The sequence below is a fragment of the Monodon monoceros genome, unplaced genomic scaffold (genome assembly GCF_005190385.1).
Source record: "Monodon monoceros isolate NGI ecotype Baffin Bay Population unplaced genomic scaffold, NGI_Narwhal_1 Super_Scaffold_21, whole genome shotgun sequence".
Classification (NCBI taxonomy): Eukaryota; Metazoa; Chordata; class Mammalia; order Artiodactyla; family Monodontidae; genus Monodon; species Monodon monoceros.
This window is the reverse complement of record NW_021703778.1, coordinates 168,897,737-168,910,064: the sequence shown is the minus strand read 5'-3', so window position 1 is coordinate 168,910,064 and position 12,328 is coordinate 168,897,737. Positions and strand designations below refer to the sequence as shown.

The 12,328-nt window shown below is 44.9% G+C and overlaps 1 protein-coding gene across 2 annotated transcripts in view; it reads left to right on the top strand.

The window, feature by feature from the left end:
- The first annotated feature begins 186 nt into the window (after positions 1-186).
- SETD3 (SET domain containing 3, actin histidine methyltransferase) overlaps positions 187-12,328 on the top strand; it is a 69,826-nt gene continuing 57,684 nt past the window's right edge. For both annotated transcript variants that reach the window (XR_003795865.1, XM_029237675.1), the window contains exon 1: positions 187-337. The gene's annotated coding sequence lies outside the window, so the exon portion shown is untranslated. The remainder of the gene's footprint in view (positions 338-12,328) is intronic.

The following is a 12,328-nucleotide window of genomic DNA, read 5'->3' as shown; positions in this document are numbered from 1 at the left end:
CTGGCGGGGGCCGAGCAGGCCGCTCTGGCCCCGGAGCCCGCCGGCCCAATGGCTGGGCAGGAACCCGAGCGGAACGGTCGGGGGGCGGTGGGGCGGTGCCGCGCCCATGCGACTGAACCGCGGGCCAATGGGCGGCGGCGGCGGCGGCTCGGGGGCGGGGCCTGGGGCGGGCGGAACCGGGTTGGGCTGCGGCGGCGGGGCCGTCTCAGGCAGCGGTCCCGCCCCCTCCTGTCCGGCCGCAGCCGCCGCCGCCACCGCCTGGGGCTTGGTTGAGGTGGACTGTGGGTCCCGGCGGAGTGTGGCGCCGCCGCCGCTGCGCGAAGGGGCAAGCGGGCAGGTGAGTGCCGGCGGCGGCCGCTCCGCGCGCGTGGCCCGCGGGGCAGACTCGCGTCGCAACCCCCCCCCAGCGCCCGGAGTGCTGCGAGGCTGCCCCCAACCCCGGCCGGCGCCCCTCGGCCGTGGTCCGGCCCGCGCCCCGCCGGCCGCTCTGGGCCCAGGGTGCAGGGGTCGGTGTGCGCCCTGGGGCCCGGCGGGCAGGGCTGGGTGTCGGGGGCCCGGCGAGGTCGGAGGGCGCCGCACGGTCTCTGCCCTCCGGCCTTCCTGGGGCGGGGGCGCGCTCACCGCTGCCCAGCGTCCCTTTCCGGCGGCCGTAGCTCCGTTCCCCGCTCTGCCCGCCCAGAGGTGGCAGCAGGTGCAGGAAGCGCCCGGCCCCTCGGCACCCACCGGGTGGGGCCGGGGTCGGTCCCTCTCGTTTTCGTCGGCTCGGCTCTGCGTGGGGCTGGCTCGCGCACCCGTTTCCTTCCTCTCTCCCTCCCTCCCTCCCGTCGTCACTCTGCTGCTTAGGCGAGGACGGTGTGGCTCTCATGTTCCTCTCTCCAAACCTCAGGTGCCCTCGGGGGTGCTCGGGGACTAGCCCCTGCTTCTCTCCCTCACTTTCCAGTTATAAAAACAGTCGTTGAAAATAGGTCATGTTTCTTCCCACGCGCCCTGGCCATCTTCCCCACGCTCCGTGCCCTACTAGGGAGAAGAATTCAGTGCTTTGGAGTTTGTCATTCCAGCATCAAACTCTTCCTCCTCGTGGCTCCAGCCTGGCGATGCAACTGTGTATCCTCTATCCCCAGTGTCTACTCGGGAGTGGGGGGTGGGGTGGGCGGGGGAGGAGCCGATTAGCGTTGGGCGCCACTTGCGGCGGGGGAGGGGGTGGGCTTACCCCTGCCGTGTGTTGACTGGTGTAGGATCACTTGGGATCCTAAATGAAGGAGGTGACGTTTTGCATTTCCAAATGAAGGAGGTGATGTTTGGAAAGAAAAAATCCTTTTTAAAGTATGTTGACAGGTGAATTTTGCTTTTAAGAGCCTCCGAAGAGTTAACCCTTTAGTGATGGATCTGCACAGAGCTTGATTGTGGTGTGGTTACAGCAGCTGTATGCGTTCGGCAGAAGTGGCAGAACTGGACACTGAGAAGTTTGAATTTTGCCGTGTGTAGATGATAACCTCTTTCTCCCCGATTTTTTTCTCCAAAATGACCCTACTGCTATTTCAAAACTGAAGGAACCAGAAATAATTTTGGAAAGGTTTTTCTTACCATTTTAAGTGAATGAATTTAACTTAAGAATATAGCAAAATAAACGCAGCTTTCCTCTGTACCCTTAAAATTTGGCAAGACTTACTTGAGCCACGGTATATTGTGTCCGTGCAGAGTCTGCTATGTATGCAGTCTCATCTTAGCAGATTAGTCGCTGGGGCTGCTGTGATTGACAGTTGGGAAAAGTTCCAGCATTTTAAGGAGTTTTTCTCGGGCCTAGGAAAGTAATTTGAAAAGCCAAGTTCTCAGAGAGCCGCAGAACAGCTTGTTATTGGGCCCCAACGGCCTGTGTTTTCCTTCTGCTACCCCTTCCTGTCTGCCCTCTTTTATATATTCAAAGTTGTAACTTAATGTCTGAAATGAAACTCTGGTCTGAACGAGTAAAATGGTTGCTGCTTCTCATCTCTTCTCCAGTGATCCCTGGGATAGGAATGGTGTTGGACTCGCAGATTAAAACATCTATGTCTACGTGTGCTGTAGAAATGAAAGTTTCTGTTCAGTTCTGTCGATAGGAGTGCAATAAGATTGTCAGGAAGAAAGTAACACTTGCTGAACACTTAGGCCCCGTTTTCAGTGACGATTAAACCTTTGCTTTAGAAGCCACTGGAAACTGAGAGAGCTGTGAAGGTTGTACTGAAATAGTTTTCCATTCTAAAATTCAACCCCTGGAAAACTGTTTTGTTCTGAGAGCTCTGATAACTGGTCACAACCGTTTCCTTAAAACTTGCCGCTCTCATGATCCAGAAGAGAATGGCAAAGGAGATGACAGCTGGAGGAGAGTATCTACAGTACGCTGGAGTCTGCTCGCAGTAAATATTTAGCAGATAATCATTGAATTCAATGGGAACCAGGTACCTACTCTGTGGCGCGTGGAATTTTAGTAAAAATATGAATGAAAACCTTACCTCCTGGCTCAGGGTTTCTCTTTCTTTTTACTAGACGTCAGTTTAGTTTGAAGCTTTCCAAATCTCTCAAAATGTTTGAATTACATAGTCTCCTTTTTTCTTATCACTAATCTGCAGTCGCTTTTAGAAATGTAACTAATAATACTGTATCTTTTTTGGTGTAGTTTGATGAATATCTATCACTGGGAGGTTTTTTTTATCTTTAGAAACTGGTTTGTCTTCTCTGGCTTCTGTGAGGAGTAGGGAGGAAGAGTTTCAAGTGTGTTTTCTCTTCGTGTACATCAGTCCTGGGAGTGGGACCTAGATTTTGTTCCCGCACAAAGGAAATGGAGTCATTTATTACTATGGCATTAAACATTTTTAACAGAATAGTGAAGAGTGAATATATCTTTATTCTTATGGTACTTTGGAAGTTGCTTGTGGCCAGTTAATTTGTTTTCTCAATGAACAAGAATTATATTTGGGCCCATTAATTTATCAGAAAGAATATTTTGATTTGCTGTGCATCCTTTTTTTCTTGCTACAGTTGAAGAGGTGTTTATCTTGGATATCAGTTCATTCTGAGTCATATTAAGGGTGTCAGATTAAGGATTCCTTGGCTTTTAAATTTTTCTGGTTTTCACTTTTGTTGCATATACAAGTGTACCTTACTTGGCAAAATTGACTTCTGTACGTTGGATTTCCTTATGTCATCTCATTTTCCTACTCATAAAATTGGAGATTGTTAAATAGTTTGATCTGCATATATAATTTACATAATATTTATTCTCAAAGTAAAAATAAATTTCTAACAATATTAATACACATATTTTATTACAAAGGAGTTGAGACTTTTTTTTTTTCAAGTCATTTTAATAGTCTTATGGGGAAAAAGTTGAATAACAGAATAGAATCCTTTTTGTTGTTAAATTCATTCAGTAACTCAAGCCAGAGATTAGCTGTGTAGACTCCATTTCCATTTGGGAGTTTCTTCTAGGTTTAGAAGTAAACAGATCATAAAACCAGAGGTACAAACACAGCTATTGACAATTTTCAACTGAAATATATTTGAATGGAAGAAAAATGATTCCAAATGATTATAAAATTCAAATACCAAAGTTAAGACTTTGAACATATTTTTCTTATTCAAGTCCTTTCCAAGTAGAAGTTAATTAATAATCAAGATAAGTCCAAACACTCTTGACTGGCAATGGAAGACAAGTCCAGCTCTGAAGTTAAGATTTTGAAAGGGAGCTGAGTGATACTGATTACCAAGCCAGAGTAAAATTTTAACCTCTTACATGTGTAGGCTGAATAATGGGGGTACAGAGGGACGGGGGGCAGAGGGACAGGGCAGGAAAAAGTGCTTTCACTATTTTTTAGAAGGACTAAAAAATTGTCTAGAGAATTAGATAAGCAGGTGTCTACATAGAACTCTTAATAAGTATGCAGTATTTTAGCCTTATTACCTATCTACCATCCTGAATTTCACTTTCCACTTTGTTTACGATACAGTTCATTAGAACATAACAAGGTCTAAAAATTCTATGACCAAACCTTTAAGGTTTCAATCTCAGAAAATAGGCCTGACTCTTCAGTATCAATAGTTTTCTGTTAAGCACAGTTAAGAGAAAGTAAGGGTTAGTGTTGAAAAATACTCATGAAAGTTGCCTTTATCATAAAATTTGGAAGTTTTGTTCATGTCCCAAATTTAAGCTGAGGCCACTCCTTTGTATTTGGACAAGGCCAGCATAATGACTCTATAGTTTTAAAAGGCCAAAGGGGTAAAAGCTTTACATGGTATGTTTTACAACTGCAAAGGAATACTGTTATTTAGAATTTCAGAGATAATGAACCTTCAGAGCCTCTCTAAGGGGGTTGGTTTCGCACTGAACCCATGAAATACTATTGGGCATCAGGGACGTTTGACATCGAGCTGTGCTGATGAGGCTGTGCTACTAGCTGTCTGTCATGCTGCATAAATTTATTAACCTCACTGAACTTCGGCTTTCTCATCTGTAAAGTGGGCATAATATCTTTCTTTGTCTAGTGTGTAAAATGCTTACCTCAGTTCCTGATATAGGAAATATGCCTGATGATGCAGTTATGATGAAGACGGTCATGTTGGGGGCCTGCCCCAGGGCACACACAGGTTCAACAGCCCAGAAACAAACAACGTGACAGCATGAATAATTTGCATTTAGGTTCCAAAACTCAGTTGTTTAATGTAGCACATGTATCTGGCTGAAGGTCAGTTTACGTAACAAAGGGTGTAGTTGGTTACCACCTTATCCTCAAGACTGTGGGACCACGTCTCACTTATCCCTGCATTTCATATTAGATACTCAAGAAATGTGCACTGAATGCAAGCATGAATTCACTCATTCACTTGGCTGGTAGAAAAGTAAGGCAGTGTTAGCTATACCGATCTTCCTCGAGTTATGATGGGGTTACATCCTGATAGCATGTTGAAAATACCATTGTCGAAAATGCATTTAACATACCTAATGTACCAAACATCTCAGCTTAGTCTAGCCGACCTTAAAAGCGCTCAGAACACTTAATTTGCCTACAGTTGCGCAAAATCATCTAACACAAAGCCTGTTTTGTAATAAAGTGCTGAATATCTCATGTTATTTTTTGAACACTGTACTGAAAGTGAAAAACAGAATGGCTGTCTGTTCAGAAGGGTTGTAAGTGTGTTCGTTGTTTACCCTCATGCTCCATGTAACCGGCAGGGAGCTGAGGCTTGCCGCCACTGCCCAGCATCACCAGAGGGTATCACACTGCATATCACTAGCCTGGGAAAAGATAAAAATTCAAGGTTTCTACTGAATGTGTATGCGCTTGCACCATCTGTATTAAAGTTGAAATATCTGAACGTGAACCACAGTAAGTTGGGGACTCATCTCCTTGGGTTGAATTTGGCAGTGGAGAGCAAAGCACTTTGATAACCATACCTGCTACATAATATTAGATATCTTTATTTTAAAGATGTTCAGGCTTGAGGGTTAACACAGATAGCCCCAGAGGTCTCTTCCAAACCTGATGTTCCACAATTCTAGAATCTAGAATCCTTATGGGAGGAATGTGGGTGGTTTGAAAGTAATTTCTTGACAGATTATAGCTAGCTGTTCCTTCACCCTTAACATTTTTCTTTTAGAAAGCTATAATAGGAAATGGTTATTCATGATACTGAATGATTCTTTGCTTTATGAAGAGTTTGTTTTGAAACTTCCTTTAAATAGGAGCCTCATTTTAAGTGTATTTACAACTTAATTCAATAGCAGTTTAAAACTAAGACTATTACGTATTGAAAAGTCAATCAAAGATGGTTTAAGTGTCTCTAAAATTATCATGTGTATTAGTGGAAATATAGCAAAAACATTGTAGAGAGCAAGTTTAAATCTCAAGTTTGTGTATATCTGTATCTATCTACGTATCTATCTATATATGTATATATGACAGCCCAGATTCTGTATAAAGATTGAAATTTTAATTACATGCAGCTTATAGGTCTACATTCATCTTGGTATGCATGTAGCTACTGAGTTGAAATTAATTCCATCATCTCGCCTGTCTGCTTGCCCTGACTTCTTGGTACTTTTGAGCTGTGACACATCAGTGTCTCCTTTGATAGAGATTGGAATGATGAGTGCTAGTTAGCTACTTGAACCTGTATAAGTTAGTAAGGCTTGACCCTGTTACTAGATCCTGCTACTGTGCAAAGAGAGGTGTTTCCAGTATTTCAGTTAACATGGTACCAGCGCAAGGACCATGTATGCTTCATCAGTTTTTGGAGGAGAGAGAGCTTAGCACAGTTAAATGCTTTTCAATTTGGGAGTGCTTTCATTTTCCTAGGCCATCATCCTGTAGTTTGTGTATTTAATTCAGTATGTAGTAATCTGATCCTAATGGCCTGTGAAGTATTTTAGTGAGATTCTTTTCTTCCTCCAAAAGATTAGGCAGGCTTCACACTCCCTTCAAGTCCGTTTACAGCTGGGAGCCTGAGGTGGGAGGAAGCCCTAGGACCATTCTCTCCCTTCAAACCAGCTGTAAAGTTGGGAAGATGCAGCATACATTGAAAAACAGATGCTGGGTTTGAGCTAAGGTTTTCTGGTTTACCAAATTACCAAATAAGTATAATCAAAAATGTTTATTCTAGTTGTATTTAGTTGAAAGCAACTCAAGAATATCGCAAATATACATTCATGCCGTTTAGAATTTTGGGGGAAAGAAAAAAAACCCCACACAGCTGAATTCCATCTCGGTCTGTTCAGTAGGTGTGAAGTATACTTTGTAAAAATGGGTTAAGTATCCCCCTCACCACGCCCACCACGCCATCAGCCAAGTTCCTTAAATGCACTGTGTTCTTATTTCTCCTCACTTAGGCAGATTATGTGTGAAAGAATCACTTCACTGGTCAGAAGTGGTTGTTGATTACAGATGACACTTGCATATTAGTCAGCAATTTAAAAAATAATTGAATATGCCATCTATTTTACTGTTTCCTAAAGTTTAGAAAGTTGTATCTCTTAGGTGGAGAGATTGTTGATGGACTTGCTAAATAGTTTATGGTGTTATAAAGAGCCAGATTTTGAGGATTTTGTAGATTTTTAAAATATCTTGATGGTGAAGCAATGTAGATATGTGTGGAACTCTTAGCTTGCTGTTTCTTTTTATAGATGCCCCTTCCTTTGAAGGACTGTCAACGTAATTGTTTACTGTAGAATCCTTTTGCCTTGTCAATCCTATTGCTTTTCTGCATATTATTTTCTTTTGTCTTAAGTATTGTTTAAGTCCTTTTTTACTGTATATTTGTTTTCCCCAGATAATTCATTAAGAATTTGGAAATTATACCTGCTTTCGATCTAAACTTTGGGGGGAAAAATCTTTCATTTAGCATTGTACCTTTGGCTAAAATTTGGAATTTAACTTTGTGTGTGCATACACATATCTAATTTAGCACATCTTTGTATTTTTCTAATATACATATTTGAAATAAATATTGAAGAGAAATATTTGGTCTTTGTAGGAAGTTGATGAATTAAACTAATAGGTACTGTTTTTCCACTGAGAGCACTAAGAATATTCAGGATACCTATTTGGCTCTTTCATTTGTTGAAACTTGGAATCTAGCCCTGGATTCAGCTGAACTCACAATGAAAATTATTCATTGTATGTAACAAGTTTTTGAATCATAAATGAACAGGGTAGGTAGTTATTTTAAATCCATGAAGTTGGGGAAATCTTTGTTAGCTAAACAAGGCAGAAGGGGGTTGAGTTTAGGAAACCACTCAGCCTGGATTCTAACACTTTCTCAGACTGAATCTTAACATCTAGTCCTTCTTCTTTACCTGTACTTTATTCCTTACCCCTCTCTGTTTGGTTACTTTGCCCGCACATTTTAGGAGTTATCCAGGCTGAGTCCAGGGTCCTCATCTCCTCACCCTTGTGGCCCACAGGGCTGGCTGTCCCTCATCTGGCTGTGGTCGTCTGCAGCAGCTGGTGTGGTCCTGGCATGTGGATGCAGGAGACCTTGTTTAGTTGCAAATGTGCTGGATGTAACACAGGGTTTCAGGTTGAAGCTGTAGGTCCGCTGCTTGTTGGCTGTGGGCTCTTGGCCAAGTCATAGCCATGCCTGAGCACCCTGCCATGCCAGTGGTCACCACTGGCCTCTGCAGGCTGTGGCGGGAACGTGTCTGGCCAGTGCAGAGAGCCGTACAGATGCTCGTGCCCCCAGTCACAAGTGCCCCCGGAGCTTGAAGTTGTGCTTGAGTAGCAGCTCTTCCATTTCTATTGGAAATGGACTTATTCCTGCTTGGTTGTTTTCTAAGAGACCAAAAACACTTTAAAAATTCAGTTTGTGTTTATTGGAGAGGTTCTTTTATGAACTTTAATATCTTATAGCTTTTCTAACAACAAACTACGGTTTCCCAAAGGAAACTATTTTTTAAATGTGAATTTTATATGTATAAATTTATGTTTTGACTTTTTAAGAGTCATCCTAGTTCTTAGAAGTAGTAGTTAAGTATTAAGTAAATGTCTCATTTTGGCTACTGTTCTGTCACTGGTGGGAGAATATATCAAAATGGTTCCTTGCTGTATAATCTTACTATCGTGATGGGAAATAAATCTTACCCATAAGTAACACTAGTAAATTCAAATAAGATTTTCCTTCATTCAACAAATATTTGACCCTCAACTGTGTCCGTGGCACCATACTAGACCCTACAGATAATTTAGAAATGGAAGCTTTGGGTTTTTTCCACCACAAGACAGAAAGCCACACCAGTGGGTGAGGTAGGCACATAAATGATGTCAGCTACAGCGCGTGAGGCCGTGGGGGCTCCAGGGCTGAGCTCTGCAGGGTGTGGAGTGGGGAGGGGGCCGTCGGTGAGCTGGGGTTTGAGTCAAGACTCAGACACCGTCACCAAGGGCTGAAGGCACGTAGGCCGCAGAGAAGAGGGAGCATGTGGATCAGAGGATGGCATGGGGCCGAGGGTCTGAGGGAGCTGGCAGAGGGTGGCAGGAGGGCCTAATGCTTTGTGGGGTGAAAAGAAGTAAATGCGGGGCTACCGCCTTTGAGGTACTTTTAGGTGGTACATTTGTCACACAAATGCGAGAAGAATTGGTGCCAAACCATATCGAATCCAGAGGCAAATGAATCTTGTAGACATTGACGTCTGTAAAGTTCAGAAAAACGGCTGCTGGGCCATGGAACTGGGTACAGAGAACCCCCACCCTCCAGAAATGTTAGTTCTTCAAGTACACACTTAAGGCTTGAGGACATGCCTCTGATTCAGTGCGCGGGGGGGCTGAGTAATTAGGAGCCCCGGGACAGAGTGGGTCCAAGTGACTGGAGGCTTTCCTGGGCGAGGTCACTGTCAACCCGGTTTCTGGGTAGAACAGATTAAGAGCTGGTCTGGACCTAGGGTCCTGTACCCCAGGGAGGTACATCCCCTGGGGAGAAGGACAGCCATCTCCCTACCCCTCCTTAATTGAGAAGCGAGTTAATGCCTACTGGAAGATTCTTACTGTCTAACCTGGGCAGGCTGCTTTCTCTCTTTAGGGCTTATATCCCTGTGGGAGGGAAACAGTCCAAAGAGAATTCCAAAAGACTGATCTCAAGGTAAGCCAAGCCTTTAGCATCTGTTAATCACCTTGAACTTGACCCGTTCTTACTGATTTGCATGGAAGTGAGGGCTGCATGGAGGAGCCCGGAATTTCCTCAAGGCCATGGGGGACATTTTGACTGAGTATGTGAAAAATTTTGCCAGGAGGAGACAGGGTTAGCAGAGGGTAGCTTTATTTCAGGAAAAGGGGAGAACAAGAGCAGATCCTAGAGCTGTGTTGTGTAAGGGGTGATGGGAATAATAAAGCCGGGCAAGTAAAATGGGGTGAAGCAGTAAAGGGCCCTGAGGGCTGTGCTGGGGAGGTTAGGTGTCACCTTAGAGCCATGGAAAGACCTTGCCTTGAGCAAAAGAAGCCTACATGTTGTATAATTGCATGTGTATGAAGTTCAAGGACAGCTGCTTTCCCAGGTGCTAATTTCCTGATGTGTTTTGAAGTTTCACCTGTGTTGTATATTGGTACCTGTTACTCAGTGGGGGCAGATTTAAGTGGCAGGGGTGGGCTTGGGCAGGGAGAACGCAGGACACTTACAGTCTAAGCAAGAGGTGAATTCAAGACGAGCAGGTGGCCTGAGATACTCAGGGGTGTTACCACTTGGCCGGATGTTGTCGGTGTCGGGTCTGGAAGACGTGTCTGCCCTCCTGCTCCCTGCGGCGCCCTGTGCTTTTGCTCTGCATGTCACAGAAGCAGTGGGGCAGTGGCTGAGCACAGGCTTTAGAGTCAGGCAGACCTGAGTTCTAACTGCACCTCTAACCTTGGACAAAGATGGAGGACTTCACGTTTTTGAGAATGTCTTCTAAAAGATGAGGCTAATACCTACTGATTAGAGTGTCCGGGAAGATCAAATGAAGAGATGATCTTAGCCCAGTGCCTGGCAGAGGTTAAGGACTGCACACAGGGTCACTACTGCTGCTGCTTTAATTAACGATTGTTATTTCAGGACAGGTATCTAGATGCCAGAGAGTGATGGGAGTTGGAGGGATTCCTGAGGGAAGACTTGGGGTGGGGAGGGGAAAAGGGCTGCAGGCAGAGTGAAGAAGCCTGTTTTGTAGCCCTCGGGTCTTTGTGCTGGGGGGACTGGTGTAGGCGGGGCGCGGCTGCCTTGGGTTCGCTGTGCCCCAGGCCTGCTAAGAGGAGGGAAGGGTCTTGGAGTTCCTATCTGAGTGATGTATTTGAGTTGTTTGACGCCTAACACACAGAAGGTCACGCTGGCAGGGAGAGGCCGGCAAGCCCATCTCTGACAGCGGGCTTCACAGTTCTTCCTGCCAAGCTATATTTGGAAGTGTGATTAAAGCCCTACTTTCCAGGCTTACTGGTAGTCTTAGTTGTTTTCAGGTCAAGTTCAGTGGTCCTCCGCAGAGATGCCGTTGGTAGATGTGGAGAGGGCCTGGTGCAAAGAAGACGGCAGGTGCTCTGTCCAGGGCTGTCAGCCGTGAGCTAGTAAACCCGGGAGCTTCCTTCTCGTTTAGTCCTTGAGCTTAAGGAAAGGTGCTTAAACCATTCCCCCGCCTGCTCCTCCCACCCCACACTTTTTTTTTCCTTCTGCTTTTGATCTCAAAATAACTAATTCTCTTTGCTGCCGAAGTTTTAGGTATTGTTATCTGTTCACTTTTGTTCCAGGGTGCCTGGCACTATGTGTTCCACTCTTGTGTTTTAGAAGGCTTTTTAGATACGTAAGTTACAAAGTATACTTCATGCATCAGACGCATCAGAGAAGCTACATAAGATAGCCCTTTAATAGAATGCTATTTTCTGTTGTTTTAGCATGGCCTGTATTTGCATGGAGTCATTGCAGTGGAATCAGTGATCAGCTAGGCTGCAGGAGAATATGCATTTTCAACCTTTTGTCCCATCACAGCTCTCCACACTACAATAGTCATTTCTCTTTGTAAAAAACAAGTAGGTCAGAGTTCGCCTTTTGGTTCTCCCTTGAGATTAATTGTAGCTTTTTGGCGAGGGGTCCATGGAGCATCATCGTGGTGTGTGGTATTCATTAGTGTGTGGGTGGCTCCAGTGGCTTCTCTGGGGGGATCGCTCTCCGTCTTCTTGGGTTGTCATCCTCAAGCGCTTCTGTCTTAGGAGGAATGCTCAGATCAAAGTCCTCAGGCAACAGTTGCAGCCCTCCTGCAGCTGGGGTCCTCTTTCCCACCGCTCCCCACAGAGACCTCTCCACCTGGGGTGCTGTGCCCCCTGCCCTGCCATGTGCTTCCCTCATTCCTGCCCTGCCTTAGAGTTGCCCACCCTTTCTTCATACATCCCAGTCCCTTTCTTTCTTCAAGACACATCTCGTGACTCACTGCTGTAAAATGTTTTCAGACAGATGTTATAAACATCTCTGCCCGGCGTCTATCGGTGCATCCCCTGTCCCACTGTCTCGTCTGCTTGTGGCATATCCTGGCCATTTCTTATTTGTTAGACCATTGAGGGCTCCAGGGTGGTTGAAGTGCCAGACTGGGGGGCAGTGGAGGCCTCTTTCGAGGGTAGGGTCTGCCATCGACTTCCTGTGAAACCCTGGGCAAGGTACTTTGGATTTTCCTTGAAACAAGATTAAGGAATTGAATTAGCTCTCTGAAGTTTCTTTGATCTCTAAAATGTCTTCAGCATGTGTCTAGAGGGTCTAATCTGTTGCTTATGATATAGTTACTCTTTATGGGAAATTATTCTTTTAAAGCAGAGGGAGGAGAGAATATATAGGTTTTTGTGGCCATGTGATAGTTTGTGTGATA